This window comes from Sarcophilus harrisii, chromosome 3, assembly GCF_902635505.1.
Source record: "Sarcophilus harrisii chromosome 3, mSarHar1.11, whole genome shotgun sequence".
In the NCBI taxonomy this organism is placed as follows: domain Eukaryota; kingdom Metazoa; phylum Chordata; class Mammalia; order Dasyuromorphia; family Dasyuridae; genus Sarcophilus; species Sarcophilus harrisii.
Window position 1 is genome coordinate 25,639,596 of NC_045428.1, and position 17,104 is coordinate 25,656,699.

At 35.8% G+C, this 17,104-nt stretch overlaps 1 pseudogene; it reads left to right on the top strand.

Annotated features, from left to right (window-relative positions):
* The first annotated feature begins 498 nt into the window (after positions 1-498).
* Positions 499-17,104, top strand: part of LOC111720093 — an 81,345-nt pseudogene continuing 64,739 nt past the window's right edge.

Sequence of the window (17,104 nt, forward strand, 5' to 3'; positions counted from 1 at the left end):
ATAGCACTAGGGCCAATTTTCCAGTAAGAGGCTGGAAACTTCAGAAGAAGAGGATGAAACTAAACACTGTGCAAGGATGGTGCCCAAGTTTTACCTTCAATAAAACAGAGGTGAAAGGGAACATTCAAGATACAGAACTGAATAAGAGAATGCCCTCCATCAAGCTAAAGGAACAATCTTAGGTCCAGCAGAGGTTCCATTCTCATTTTAGTCAGATTCAGTTATAAACAATCCTAGAAAAGACTGTTTCTTATTAGATTAATTCCCTGGAGGATCTTTAAGGGACTGATAACAATACCTCTTCAAGGCACACCATGTTGCTAAGGAACCAACAGTTTCCGGTTACCTCTTTTGCTTGGTCCCTCACAATGCTTGTCTGAGGCATTCCTTTTAGTGAAAAATCTACACATTCTTGGTAGACAGCTTTTAAATTGCCTCATGGAAAGATGATAGAAGACACTTTCAGGAAAGTAATCCTATGGCAGTCCAGTGAACTCTATGCAGCAACAAGACATGTCTGAAAGGTAGGCGACAAAATGATAAAAGTAACTTTAATCTTTGTACTAACTTCCCTGACAATGCTTTTCCTATTACATTATTATGCTCTCCCCTCACATAGGTACTATTATTATAACAGCCCTTTTTTTAAAATAACAATAGTCCATGAAAGTATGTATATACTTTTTATTTCATCAATTTAACAGCATTCACTATATAGAAGATAAAATATGATTTTTTTCCCCCTTTGGAGGAGTGAGGGTTAAGAGGAGGCTTAAGGTGAAGCTGAGACAATGATTTTGGTTTTGCAGGACCTCTAAAATGTCCCTCTCCCAGTTTTCTCAAGAGGTGTCAGGACATTCTCAGAAAATGAACATTGGTTCTGAAATTTGCCTTCTTCCTCCCTTCCTTTCTCTCTTCCTTCCCTCTCTTCCTCTCTTCTTTGTCTACCTGTTTCCTCCCTCTCTCCCTCTCTCACTTACTCCCTCCCTTACTCCCTCACTTACCCCCTTCTTCCTTTTCTCCCTCCCTTTCTCCCTCTCTCTCTTCTTTCCTTCCTTCCTCCTTCTTTTTCCTCCACCCCCTCCTTCCCTCCTCCTCCCTTCCTCCTTTTCTTCCTTCTCCCTCTTCCTCTCTCCCTCCTTGTCTACCTGCTTTCCTTCCTTCCTTTTGTTCCTTCCATCTTCTTTTTCATCCTCTGTCCTTCCCTTTCTTCCTCTCTATCTTCATTCATTCCTTCCTTCCTCTTTCCTTTCTCCCTTTGTTCCCCCTCTCCTTCTTTACTTTCCTTCCTTCTTTCCTTCCTTCCTTCTTTCCTTCCTTCCTTCCTTCCTTCCTTCCTTCCTTCCTTCCTTCCTTCCTTCCTTCCTCTTTACAGTCCCCTTCTCCTTCTTTGCCTTCTTTCCTTCTTTCCTCTCTTCCTTCTTTCTTTCTTTCTTTCCCTCCCTCCCTCTTCTTTCCTCTTGATCTCTCTTAAAGAAATAAAACTGGAAAAAGCAATGTTGACAAAATCTAGGTGGATGTAGCAGCTTCTCCCAGGGAGCATACCTCCCCTGCAGCTTTGTAGCTCCTGTAAACATTCCCTGCACTGTCTCCTCATTCTGAATGTTGATCCCTTGGCTCCTTGGCATACTACAGACAGCACCACTCTTTCATTTTCACCTTAGGACACTTAATATGCTATATTTTAAAAAATGTTTACACAAGAAAGCTGGAAGCAAAATTATCAGGATTACCAAATGAAAGCAAAATTATCAGGATTACCAAATGAAAGCAAAATTATCAGGATTACCAAATGAAAGCAAAATTATCAGGATTACCAAAGGAATTGTTTTTCTGACTTTCAAACTGATACAAAAACATCTTTCTTATAATATCTATTTAATTTTATTTTCTGGTCAATTATCAAGGAACTGGGTTCCTCAGAGTTAGTGCCTTTTCAGCCTATTAGGAGTCAAGTGCTTCATCTATTCTGAATTCCGAATATTAAGTCAATTTCATTTGGGCCTTTATCTTTGTTCACAACAACTATTCCCAGGATATATTATCCCTTTAGTGTCTACATTACCATTTCAATAGCACATTGAAACTCTTAGTGTTGAATTTTCAAAGCTGAGACCCAACCAGGGAGCAGGAAATTGGCCTGAAGGTTTAAAAATCTCCCAAGCCCACACTGCTGTATGTGTGTGTGTTGCAAGTCATCCTGGGATGTTTCTGAACAGAACTCACTGGTGCAGATTGTAGTCACTGGGACCAGTTTGGTTTGTCATTGCATACTTGTAGCAACTTGGGGGTTCTTTCTACCTATACTACATTTTGGCATCTATGGAGCTTTGGGGGCTTTCCTTCTGCTTTTTCAGGGGAGCTCCTCTATTTTTCTAGTGCCCTGGATTTGTGGTTTAGGGGGCACATAGACTGGTACATAAAATCAAAGTCATGTGATTGCATGATGCAGTGGAAAGAGCCCCATCTTTGTTCAAATCCTTCCCTATGGATTTGACATAGGCAGATAACAATCTCTCTGGGTGTCAACGGTCTCATTTGTAAAAGGAGAGTTTGAACTAGATGACTTCTAAGGTCCTTTTTTTATCATCTATGCTGTCCATTTTCAAGAATTCAGATTATTCCCATTTATCTCATTAGCCTTTTTCCTCTCCCCATTTTAAATACATGAAGAAGTGGACATATAAATTAGTTGTTAAATATTAGGTAAATTTAGAGGTAAAAGTCCTCTCCCCCATTTTACAGACACAAAAACTTGAGTTCCAGAGGAGTTCAATTATTTTCCCAAGATCGATCAAGTAGCAAACAGAAGAATTGAGGCTTGCACCTAAATCCTCTGGCTTCAAAGTAGTAATTGGCAAAGTCAAAACAAGGAATTGAATTTAAACTGTAAAAATTTTATAATTTTGAATCAAAGACACATAAGTGTGGCAAAATTCAACAGTCTCAGATCCTTAGCAGTTTTTCCTGAGTCTTAGAGAAAGATCCCTTGCATGAAACTAGAATTTCAGTTAACCCATCATGTTTATTTAAACATTTTTTTTTGCATGGACCTGTCATTTCATTGATATAAGGAACTTCTAGTCAGGAAAATCCTCTCATACACACACACACACACACATACTGAAACATATACATATATATATATATATATATATATATATATATATATATATACACACACACACACACACACACACACACACACATATATATTGTAACACACACATATACATCTATGTATGAGTGTATTCCCAATTCTCCACTTTGACTTGCTACCTCTTTTCATCAATTTTCAAAGGTCAGGAAACCAAAGTTTTGAAAATGACTCATAGAATTATCAATATCTTTTTTGACAGCCTTTTGTGCCTTCAACAATTGCAATGTGAGTTCTTTGAGAGTAGGAAATACTTTGTTTATTGTATTTCAATCCCTTGTGCATGGTATAGGAAGCACTTAATAAATGTTTGTGGATTGATTGTTTGATTCAAATCAGGTCCTGGTCCTTGGTAGACTCCTCCGTTGTGTCTGGAGGCCGTGTACCAGAAATTAGGGCATCTGTTCCTGCTTGTTTCTCTAATGTTATAGCCTTACACGATCACCAAGCTGGCATTGTGATAAAATACACAACAACAAATGTCAAAGAGAACTGGGGAGGCTTAATGCTTGCAAAGACAACACCATTCTAACTGGATCACTTTGTTATTATTGTTTTTCATCCCACGATAGTGGTCTTGATTCACCTGTTGCCTTCTTTACCTGTTCCATTACCCTTTTAAAGAAATCAAAAGAAGTCCTGTTCAGATAGTGCCATTCCCTAAGAAGGTGTAATTGATTTTCTCTTGTACTTATGGCCAGCTTTATATGAGCACTTTTTCTATGGCAGGTTTATATTAAAGCAATAAAAAATTAATTCCAACTTCATAATGGTTTAGATTGTTAATTTATGATACCCATTTGTTTACTGGAAGCAAAAAGATTTAAAAGGACTTCATCTATGTACTAGTTAAGCTCTGGAAATCTGGCTCTAAAAATGGTTTCTTTTTGTGGGTTTTCAAAAATGGGCAGTTCTTAATTGGAACATTATTCCAACATATGAAAATTATTTACTGCTTCATTTTCCACATAGAAAAAAATGAAGAGAATGAATTATGTAGCCTATAAAAAACCTTAAGACCCTAAAGTTATGATTTGACTGATATTCATTCAAAGTTTATACTCATGATGGCATCAGAAGACACAGGTTCAAATCACAGCTCCATCACTTTCTCCTTGTGAGACCTCAAGCGAGACATTTCCCCTCTGGTTCTCAGTTTCCTCATACATAAAATCAGGTGATAGGTGACTTTTTAAAAATTCATTTTATTTTTTAAATTATTAAACATTTATTTATTTTTCCTCCGATCTCTTCTCCCTACTGGAAAAAAAAACCTAGATCCTTGTAACATATAAACTTAGTCAAGCATAACCAGTTCCCATGGTCCAAAAATGTCCTTCCATTCTACTTATATGTTAATCACCTCTCTGTTGAGACATAGCTCGCGTTCTGCATCACTGGTGTGTGGAATCATGATTGCCTTGTATGAGTTTTTAAGTCTTTCCAAATTTGTTCTTTTTTCCCAACTTGATGTTATAGTATAAATGTCATTGTTTTGCTCTCTATTGATCAGTCCATGTCATTTTTTCCAGGTTTCTCAGAAATGGCCTCTCTTTTTTTTCATATATCACAATACTATTGTATTCCATTATATTAATATAAAATGCATTTATTCAGCCATTCATTAATTGGTAGATGTTTCCTCACTTCCTAGTTCTATGTCATTCCCCATTGAACAATAATGGCCAATGAAAGGGAAAGCACTTTTGAGTGGGTGGGAAGAAACACTTGGTCAAGATGGGATCAACTTCAGGAATTGTGACCTCTCATGACAGAAATAATTACTACCTATGGATTCCAGAAAGAAATTGTTCTTCAGAGCCCAGCATACAGTGAGCTTCATGAGAATTCCTCAGAAGAAAAGGACTCTCAGGGACAAAAGTTTTGTGTTACCCATTGGCTCTACCCGTCTCCCTATTTTTCCTGACTTCCTTGATACTTTAAGTTTGAGTCTATTCTCCTCAAGGATGATAAATGTACAAGACAAGAGTGTGTACTGGTTTAGGGGAAGTGTTGTCTCAGAAGCAGGAGCCATCTAGTTCCCCTAAAGGGACTTTAACCATATGTGAAAGTGCAAATTTAGGAAGTAATCCTATGGTGAGGTAGGCATATAAGTATAAGCTTTCTCAAATAATATTATATAGCTAACTAGCTGGGGAGAGACAGTGTAAAATAATGGAAAGGTGCTGAATTTGGAGTCAAAAAATGAGCATTCAAAAGTCTTGATTCTGCCACTGTGTGGTGTTGGGCAAGTCATTTAACTCCTATGGGATTTAGTTTTATCATATGTATAATGAGCAAATTGAACTAGATGGCTCCTGAAGTCCTTTCTAGTTTTAAATTTTTGGTCAGATGTTCCTGAAATTTATCATTATATATTTGACCAAAAATTACAGGAAACACAAGATCATATTATGGTACAGGAGAAATTAGTCCTGGAATCTGATACAATAAACAGTGATTGGTTGGTTGGTTGGTTTTTTGGGTTTTTTTGGCTACAACAAAGAGGAACTGGGTTCAAATTCTGTTTTTGATATCACGTTTCCTACACTATACAAAGTAATTTAATGTTGTTGGACTTCAGTTCCTTCAACTGTAAAATGAGAAAGTTGGATAAGGAGATCACTTCCAGCCTCAGATCCATGAGCCTGTGACTGACAGACTTGTTGATTACTGAGGTTCAGAATCATAGCCAAGGTACTGTGAGATCTTCAATCGCTAAAATTTAAAATTGTTCTTCCTTCTCCTCTACTGAGACAGAGTCTGGTGTCTAAATTCAGAGTCATGAGACTTAAATTCGAATCCTTTCAAATCAATCAATCCACAAGCATTGATCAATTGATCAATTGCCTATTACACACACACACACATGCACACAAAAGGGGAATCTTTAGAGTCCACCCCCTTCAAAGAATTTATATTCTACCTGACAGTTTATGAGCTGTGTGACCCTAGACAAATTGCAAGTCTCCCCACCCATCCCCATCCCATCACCATTTCCACTCTGTAAAATCAGGACAATCATATTGCCACTGCCTACCCCAAAGAAGGGCTGTATTTTTTTTTAATTTCCAAATTGAGTTATTATTATTAATTAACCAGAAGAGGGCACTATTTTTAAATAATTTCAAAAATAATACTCAAAACTTTTCAATTTTTAAATTTTGAACCAGATAGTTCATAAACTGTCCACTATAAAACAAATTAATCTAGTAGGGTACAATGGAACACTCTGACTCAAGTCAGAGGACCTGGATTCAAATGGACCTTCTGAAATGTATCTCCTGTTTGTTCCTGGATAACCTTTTCTTCCTTGTCTATAAAATGAGAGAACCAGGAATTTTACTTCATTCTCTCTTGACTCAGTTTTTCCAACTTTTGGGGCTGACTTAGACTTTAAATCTTAGACAAGATGACATTAAGGAAAAAAAAAAAAACTTTTCATCTGTCAAATAACTTAGGGTTTAAACAACTGAATGTTGTTCTTTTAATTGCATATTTAAAATGCTAATATTTTATATGCAACAGAAGAATCCTTATCTAATTGTCTAAGTATCCAAAGAATGATGATGAACATTTTCCTAAAATCACACTTGAAAGAAATCAGAGCTGTCAAAGTAGATGATAGTGATTGAGATCTCTTTGCCCTATATGGAGAGTCTTGCTCTGCTTGAGATATCTATTGTACTGCAGCTTTGGAAGGATTAAGAACATAGGCTTGACTGTTTTATGGCATTTTAAAGTACAACTACCTTCCTGCTAACAGTGCTAAACTTGTTTCTACTTTTTTAAAAGGAGATTTCAACAATTTTCAGGGCTATGATTGCTTTTTTGTATTCTAGTGAGTGAGTGAAAAAATGTCCTTTGGATATACCCATAAGATCTCTAGGAAGGCAGATTTTTATTGGCTTTAATACAAAAGAAATGTTACCTTCTTTTAAGACTCTTAGTTTTGAAGAAAAAAAAAAACAAAACAAACCTTGGTCAATAGGACTAATGATAAAAAATCTAGGGAAATTGTTTATATAGTACTCCTTAGCTTGAAAGAATATCATTTTTATGCACTGCATCTTAAATATTTCAATTAGAATAATAAATAACAACAAAAGGAAGAGAAACAAATAATTGCAAACAAAGACTAGATTATCAAGAAAGGCCCTTAAACTGAAGATAAAGGATATGAATAGCAAGTTCAATAAATTGAAATAGGAGTACACAGAATTGGGGCATATTTTTATATAATTTTAAATTTAATTTAGTAATTTAATGTAATGTATTTACTGTAATGTAAGTAGGATTTTTAATAAGTAGAAGAGGAGGCAAAGTGGTTTGGATGGGCTAAGGAACAATTCTCTCTCTTCTCCCACCCTCTCCTTATTTTTCCTCCCATGCCAGTCTTTTTTCTCCCTTCATTTCTCAATTTTGTAAAACATAAACAATATCATGCTTGATTTCTGCAGAATACAGAATACAGTGGTTTCCACACTGAGACTTTTGAGATATCCTGTATATCTATGCAGCCTACTGGACTCTTGTTTCAGTTTGAGGTTGGGGGAGGGAAATAGGAATGACCTAATTATAATGATGGTGATTTCCATTTAGCTCTTTCCATTTAAAAAATGCATTATATACATGACCTCATTTAGGTTCTTCAGATGATTTTTTCTTGATTCATCCAGTTCCTTACCCTCTGAAATGAGTCTACAACATCTTCTATGTACCCAGTTATTTATTTACATGTTTTCTCACCCATTAGAATGTGACCACCTTGAGGACCATTTTTTCCCCCATTGCTTTCTTTTTATCCCAAGATTTGGCTTTGCAGTTTCCAACACATAGTAAACCCTTAATAAATTCTTGTACCTGATTGACTGATAACGCCCCTGTGAGTGAAGTAGATACTAGAAAGTAATCTGAGAAATGGGGATGTGGAGGCCTCCAGGATCTTGCACATGGCTCTATAGTTAATTTCAGTGTAGGAATTCAAATGTAGGCTGTACTGACAGAATACTCTATCCATTTAAATCCATTTATATCACTCAAAAGTAGAATGTCAGACCTGCTGTTATAGTCTCGGAGGGGGAAGGCTGACCCAATTCTTGGGATGAATTCCTTGCTACCATTAAGAAGGTGAGAAATAGCATGAGACAGTGAACAGAGGGCCAGATTTAGAGTCGGGAACAACTGCCTTTTTGTGTGATCATTTCATTTCATCCCTCAATACCCTAGGCATCTCTCTAATATTATAAGTGAGTTACTGATCTGCCTCAAGAATGGAGTTTTCATAATGGAATTGTTTTATATCAATAAAAGTACAAGTCTATTTTGTCCCTTCCCCCCTTAAAAAAACTCAAATGCTAAATGTGATGTCTTTTAGTGTCCAATCAGGGAGATGGTAATTTGCAAAACATATGGAAAGTTTAAATTTATTCAATCAAGTAAATGTTTATAGAATACTTGTTTGGTACATTGTACTATATGAAGCCCTAAAGATATAAACAAAAAGCAAAAGAAGGTCCTGCTTTCAAAGAGCTTACATTCTAAAATGAGACAAGACTTGAGTATTTATCAGATACATATTAAAGAAATGTAACCTTAAAGGAAAAGGCAGTAGTAGCTGATGGGATGAAGAGGGATCTCTTGTAGAAGGGATCATTGGAGCTGTTGAAGGAAGTCAGGCATTCCAAGAAGACATGAAGAGTAATTGTTGCTATTGACCTTGATAATGTGCTTTAGAATAGAACTAATGTAGGCACTGAGAAATGAGCAAGCATGCTCATAGAAAATTGAGTCACTCTCCAGGAATTTCCATGTGTAGACAGTCCAAATTAGCTTTTGAAATTTTGTTACCATGATGAGACTTTTTTAAAATAGTGGAATATAGGTATATATTTGTGTGTGTGTATACATACATACATATATATATGCATATATATAAAATAGACCACAGAAGAATACTTGGAAAGGAATATATCCTATATTTTAATCATTCTCCCACTCAGCTCCTCAGGTCTGAACAGAAGCAGTCGGGACATTTGCAAATCCAGTTCATCCTACTACTCTGAGCTGAGTGAAACAAATACTTGGCCCACTTTATGTAGAAACAGAGGAAGTTTGCATCCATATTCTGACTCAGGCATCTCTTCGCCGGTAAATATCTTTGATTGACCTTCTCTCCTTTAAAGTTCCTTATAAACCTTGCTTCTTTTTCAAAAGTTTTCAATGCTTTCAACAGAATTTCAAACAAACCTGCAATCTCTTCTTCAAGGACAGAGTTTGGGGAAAAGGAAAGGAAAATCTATTATGGTGTGTGTGTGTGTGTTTGTGTGTGTGTGTGTGTGTGTGTGTGTAGAACAGAATCATCATCTGGACTGTAGAGTAGTAGAGAAGGAAGAAAAGTAGAGGGCACAGGTAAGGGTATTATCCCAGGATGCTTTCAAGGTAGTCCACCTTATATTCTATTGATGCTAATTAATCCTTGCCTGTAGCATGGTTGTGGAGCAATCAAAACTGGCATACTTATCAAGTTTTCAGAAGACACAAAGCTGAGAAGGATAGTACATACTTGGATGACAGCATCAGGATCCAAAAATATGTCTTGACAGGCCTAAGCAGCAGATCAAATGAAATAAGATGGAATTTAAAATAGGATTGAATATGAAATCATCCATATAGGATTAAAAAATCACTTTCACAAATCTAACATCCAGTGGAAATGACTAATTATCAGGTATTTCAAAAAATATTGAGGGACTTTAGTGGAGTAAGTTTAGTGGAAAATATCTGAAGAGTTTAGTAAACTACAAAGTCACTATGGGTCGAGGTGATTAAAAACAGTATCTAATGTGATCTTGGGCAATATTAGGAAAATCATATAGTAAACAGAAACCAACAGATGATGATCCCATGGAACTCTACTGTGATCATGACACAGTTGGAATATCATGGGCGGTAGTATAGACCAGACTTAAGGAAGGATATTGAAGCTGAAGAGGGTCAAGAAAGGGGCAATGAGAATGAGTCCATGTTATATAGGAGCTTAGATGTAAAGTTAGAATAGACCTTGAAATTCAATTTCTAGTTTATTTGCCTTATTTTATGGAATTAATAACTCTCTGAAAAATTTAAAAAAAAAACCTGGAGATAATTAGCCAGAAGAATAATAGTGATAATAATTTACATTTAGTTGCACTTTTTTTTTTTTTTGGCCAGTCTCAGTGCTAAGCGTTTTGTAATTATTATAATCATTTGATCCTTACAATAACACTAGGAAAAAAAGAGCTATGATTATTTTCATTTTACAGAGGAGAAACAAAGATAGAGTTTAAGTGACTTGTCATATAGCTAGTGTATGAGACAAATTTGGACTTACATCTTCCTGACTCCAGATTTGTCACATTATCTACTAAGCCACTTGGTTTCTAAAAGATACTGGGAGTGATGGAGGGGGATGGAAAAAAAATAAGGAACAGGATGATTTTAAGAAATTTGAAGGTCTGTCACTCAAAATAAGGATTGGACCAGAGATCTTTAACCTGGAGTCTGTAAACTTAAAAGAAAAACCCACCATTTTTTGGAGACAGCTAGATGGCACAGTTGATAAAACAGTAGCCTTGAAGTCAGGAGCATCTGAATTCAAATCCAGCCTCAAACACTAGCTGTGTGACCCTGAGCAGATCACTTGCCTTCAAAAATAAGATAAAGAAAAATAAAAAAAAAACATATTTTGGTGCTTTTGTTTTATTATCTTTGTTTTTTCTAAGTTATGTATTTATCTTATGCATTTAAATGCATTGTTTTGAGAAGCATTCCATGGGCTCATGAAGGCATCCAAAATCTCCAAAAGATTAAGAACCCAAGGAAGAGATTTCAGCTTGACCCCAGAGGACAGGACTGAGTGTACTAGGTGAGAGTCTCAAAGAGGCCAGGAAAAAACTTCTTAAAATTTGGAGCTGTACTGGATTGCTCTGAGAGGGACTGGATTTATTGGAGACTTTGGGCTGAAAGTTGGAAAAACATTTATTGGTCATACGGTATAATCTATACTTGACAAAGGATCCCTTTTCTATAGATCTATATAATGAACAACAGGTTCTATGAAGAGGAAAAAAATGAATAGGACTAATAAAAATGTATGTTCACAATCTGAACAAAATCTTTTTCTTTAGAAAAATCAACATATAAAATATGGAATAGCCTAAACATGACCAGAAACAATCCTTTTCACAGTTTATATCTGTCTAATATTTCATTACATTCATGCCTTTTCTTTTGAACAACTTGGAATTCCATTCTAGGGATGGTAAAAAGGTTGAGCAGAGACAATTTGATATGTTCAGAGTTAATTAAACATGGTAGAGTTAATTAGGCTGTCATGTTTAGTCTTTCTCTTGGATTCCATATTGTTGCTGAAGATTCACACCTCTATTTCCTTGGTGTTAAGTCAGCTAATGATCTCAGAACTTAGCCTGACTCCCTTCCATAACATGCAAAAAGTTTAAAGGTAATAATATCACCTTCCTCTGAAAGAAGATAATATTGGTATCAGCTTCTCCTTACATGGATTCAGAGCAGCTGAAGGAAATGTGAAAAGTTAGTCAACAAGATGAACTTTTATCTACACAATATCATACAGTTCAATATTTCAAAGACTGTGCCTACAAGATAGAATCGTACCAGTCCAAAAATGAAGACTTTAAGAAAAACATTTAATAATGAAGTAATTTTGACTATTATAAATATACAAATTAATTACAAAGAACATGTAAAGGAGGATGTTATTTGCATCCAAAGGAAAAAACTATAAATGAAAGCCTATGTAGAATGGTTTTACTTCTGTATATACATACACACACATACATATAGCTATATATGTATATATACATATACACACGTATATGTGTGTTATACATATATATGTATATCTACATATCTATGTTTAATAGTAACCATCTCTAGGTTTGGGGAAAAAAAGAAAGTTACGTGAAAATTTTATTATATATTTTAAAAGGATAGCATGTTGTAAGTAATAGATTTGTAGCTTCATGAACATTTTTTTTTAATAGCCTTTTATTTACAGGATATATACATGGGTAACTTTACAGCATTAACAATTGCCAAACCTCTTGTTCCAATTTTTCACCTCTTACCCCCCCCCACCCCCTCCCCTAGATGGCAGGATGACCAGTAGATGTTAAATATATTAAAATATAAATTAGATACACAATAAGTATACATGACCAAAACGTTATTTTGCTGTACAAAAAGAATCAGACTCTGAATTATTGAACAATTAGCTTGTGAAGGAAATCAAAAATGCAGGTGTGCATAAATATAGGGATTGGGAATTTAATGTAATGGTTTTTAGTCATCTCCCAGAGTTCTTTTTCTGGGCATAGCTGGTTCAGTTCATTACTGCTCCATTGGAAATGATTTGGTTGATCTCGTTGCTGAGGATGGCCTGGTCCATCAGAACTGGTCATCATATAGTATTGTTGTTGAAGTATATAATGATCTCCTGGTCCTGCTCATTTCACTCAGCATCAGTTCGTGTAAGTCTCTCCAGGCCTTTCTGAAATCATCCTGTTGGTCATTTCTTACAGAACAGTAATATTCCATAATATTCATATACCACAATTTATTCAGCCATTCTCCAACTGATGGACATCCATTCAGTTTCCAGTTTCTAGCCACTACAAAAAGGGCTGCCACAAACATTCGTGCACATACAGATCCCTTTCCCTTCTTTATAATCTCTTTGGGATATAATCCCAGTAGTAACACTGCTGGATCAAAGTGTATGCACAGTTTGATAACTTTTTGAGCATAGTTCCAAACTACTCTCCAAAATGGTTGGATTCGTTCACAACTCCACCAACAATGCATCAATGTCCCAGTTTTCCCACATCCCCTCCAACAATCATCATTATTTTTTCCTGTCATCTTAGCCAATCTGACAGGTGTGTAGTGGTATCTTAGAGTTGTCTTAATTTGCATTTCTCTGATTAATAATGACTTGGAGCATCTTTCATGAACATTTTTTTAAAAACATTCTATCATGGTATGGAGATGATTGTTTTATTTCTAAAATTCAAAAGAAAAATTCTTTTAAAAATAAAGTAATAAAGGCTTCAATCTCATAATAGATTTGTTTAGAGGTCTTTGGGAAATTTGTTTCATTTTGTTACTCAACAGTCTACATAATAATGCCCAAGATTTTGGTTTATACCATTATAAACGCAGCCCATGGTATATCCTTAAGTTTGTCTGAGTCTCTCATCAAAGATCCTAATTCTAAAACATTCTAATTTCTATAATCAAGTAGCCTATCCAATCCCATCCCAAACAGCAGTAGATTCTAAATTTATTACAAAACTTTAAAAATTCATGTTACACAAAAGCCTAACCCTAACCCTTTAGTTACTAGAGGGACAACCATGGAGTAAGTAAACCATAGACCCAAAAATTACTTCTAACTCCTAGTCATCTTAAAGTTTCTATGCTCTGATCCATGCTCCAAAGCTTTTAAAAGTCTAAAACCCTAAACTCCTTAATTGCTGAGCCACTTTGATGGAAGTAGTATCCACTCTAGGCCCATTCTATCCCTCAAAAAAAATCCATAGTGCCAGAGGAACCTAAATAAAAATACACACACAACACACATACGCATACACACACAAACATATATATATATATATATATATATATTCATTCATCACCCAAGGTACCCCCTTTTTGTGTGAACTAGGAATATGACATCATAGATCTAGGGCTAAAATGCATCTTAAAAGCTTTCTAGTCCAACTCCATCTTTTAATAGATGAGGATACAAAGGCTCAGGAAGATTAAGGAACTTTGTGAACAACATCACAAAAACCATAAACATCAGCAGTGAAATTTGAATGCTGGTCCTCTGATTTCAGGAAATTCCTTTAAAATATAAACCTATAGTACACAATAAATGAGCTGCAAGGGACTTGAGATAATTTAGAGTCAGAATGGTATAGCCAGGCAATAAGCATATATTGAGCATCGAAGAAAGGCAAGAGACATTTCTTCCTCTAAAAGGCTTTTACAGTTTAATAGGGGAGACAAAATGAAAACAACTAGCGGGTCAATCAAAAAATAAGTGCCTACTATGTGCCAGGCACTCTATGTACAAACAAGATAAATACATGGTAAATTGCAGATAATTAATAGAGCACAGACACTAAAAGATGAATCGGGAATAGGTGGGATTTCCACTCAGATGAGGAGGAAGATTTTGCTAGGCATGGGAAGGAGCAAATGGAAATGCCCAGAGTCTGGAGATAGGAGGCATTCTGGGTCAGTATCACTGGATTGCAAAAATCAGAGGGGGTAGAGGAACAAAAGAAGATTGGAAAGGTGGGAGGAGGTCATGTTGTGAAGGAGTTTGAATCCCAAAGAGGATTTTATATTTGATCGTGGAAATGATAATAAACCACTCAATGGAGGGGGACATAAGGCTTTGGAAAGAAAACTGGATTATGAATAAAGCTCAACAGGAGGAGCTTCCCCAGGTTACATAGGGTATCACTGCTGGAAGTTGAACTTAAACTTGGATTTTTTTATTAGCCATCCACTTCTCTTTCCACTACATTCTGGATTTTTCTAGGTCATATGGTTAGTAAGTGGGGCAGAAGTGGGGCATTTATGCTCTCAGTGTAGTGTTATTTCCACTTAGCTAAGCCTCCTTCCCTTCTGTCACTTCAGTTTTTTATTTGTCCCCGTTTTATTTTTTATGATGATAATGTCATCTGAAGACATAAAAAGGCAATGGAGTGTTTTAGTCCTGGGGGATTGTCCTTCCAGGCAATTTTGCTCCTAGTGTAGGAGTAGAAAAATAACTCAAGAGCATAAAACAGTTAGAAAAAGGAGGCTTCCAAAAAAACACTCAACTAGAAACAATCTCAGTTTATTTTTAAATAATACAGTGTAACAACACTTAACTCGCAGCAAATCAGAAAGTCCTTATGCTTGCTGGTGGGTAGACCAGGATTTTAAAGCCAAGTTTATTCTTTGAAAGCAGAATTAGGAAGAAAGGGTAGAATTTGGCAGGAGGAGGATGAATATAGGATTGGGAAAAATTAAACAAAATACAACTTCTTACCAATTGTAGTTCTCCAAGATTAGACTGAATTGTCCAAGGAGCAGTGGGTTTCCACTATTCTGGAGTCCTTAAAGCAAAGGCTAAATTAAATTACCACTTGGTAGGTCTATTGTGGAGGGGATTTATTTTCAGAAATGGGCTAGAATACATGATTCTGAAGTCCCTTCCAGTTCTGTGGTTCTATTAATAAGAATATCCAGGAGCAACTCTGTTTCTTAGGCATTCTGTAGCTAGCTTCCCTATTAACATATGTGTAAGATGGCGGGGAGGATGGATGACTTGTCTCATTTTGAAAAGAAGAGCTTGACATCTATCGGGCACAATGAAGGTCATGATAAAATATTGATGACAGAGGTAAGATTGAAAATGGCCAAATAGAAGGTATTCAATAAGCTAGCCTTTCTAGGTACTAGCTAGAGGTATGAAATTGACATTTTTCAACTTATCAAATTTCTTCTTTCCCCTCAGGTGTAGCTGTATAAAATATATTGCAATATGTATATCTCTAATGGATAGATGAGGTTATGGGGTGTAGATTTCATATCGAGTCTCTTCAGAGCAAAAGTTCTTAATTTAATTTGTGTCCTGGATGCCTTTGGTGAAGCCTATGGATCCTGTCTTGGAATAATGTTTGGTGTCTTGCATTCATAAATGAAGGAAATCCTAAATTTCAATTTAAGATTAATGAAAGGAAAGGGCATAGTGGATGGAGCATTGGGCTTGAATCAGGAAGAATCACCTTCATGATTCATGAGTTCAAATCTGGCCTCAGATGTTTACTGTTTGTATGATCCTGGTGACCCTGTTTGCCTCAGTTCCTTTATCTGTAAAGTTAGTTGGAGAAGGACATGGTAAACCACTCCAGTATGTCTGCCAAGAAAACTCCAAATAGGATCAGGAAGAGTCAGACAGGACTAAAAACTGTACAACAACAACATTCAAGCCTTTTATTTCTAAGTTTGATGGACTTCATGCAATCTATCTTTAGAGTAAGAGGGCCGTCTAATGAATTATCTCCTCATGTACTCAGGGACGTTGTTAGACCATATAGGCATAGCATAGTGAAGACAGCTTTGCATTTGGAGTGAGAGAAACTTATCTCCAATCCTAGCTTTGATAACTACTATATGAATCTCGGCAGAGGCCTAAATTCATCTGGATTCAGTCATTGACTCATCTGGAAAATTAAGGAATTAGACTAAGCAATCTCTAAGATTTCTTCTAGTTCAAAACTTGTGATGATGGTTTGAGCTAATCCTTAGGTATTTCTAGGATTGCAGAAGTCAACATTTCATATTCATTTTACAAATAAAACCCCCAGTTAACAAGATCTCCAGTCATTATCCCATCATTTCATTTCTCTTTTAATTTTCTCTCCCTTTTCCTTTAGCTCCCATCAGTTTCTTTCAAATATCTCACTTGGAACAAGCTAGACCAACATGATGTTCAGGGAAACCAACTCCGTTGTCCAAGAGTGAGAAAAGGTATTATAGCGAACATAAGTGGATATGACATTTATGTTTGGGGAAAAGTTTTATTTTAATAAGTTTTCTCTGTGATTCTTTTTTTATCATTTAGATTTTTTTTTTTTACAATTTTGAACTTAAACGTATCTTTATCTCTCCTCCCCACATATTTTTTATACATATAACAGAATACAAAGAGAGATTCTGTACAAAATTCTGAATCTCCATTTCTGCCATTTGATTTTGATTCTGGATAAAATCTTCAAAAGCATCGTAAGGTAACATAATTTTTACTTGCTTTTGGAATTATGCTACCACCGAATAAATTTCTGAGATTTTGTAGACTCACAG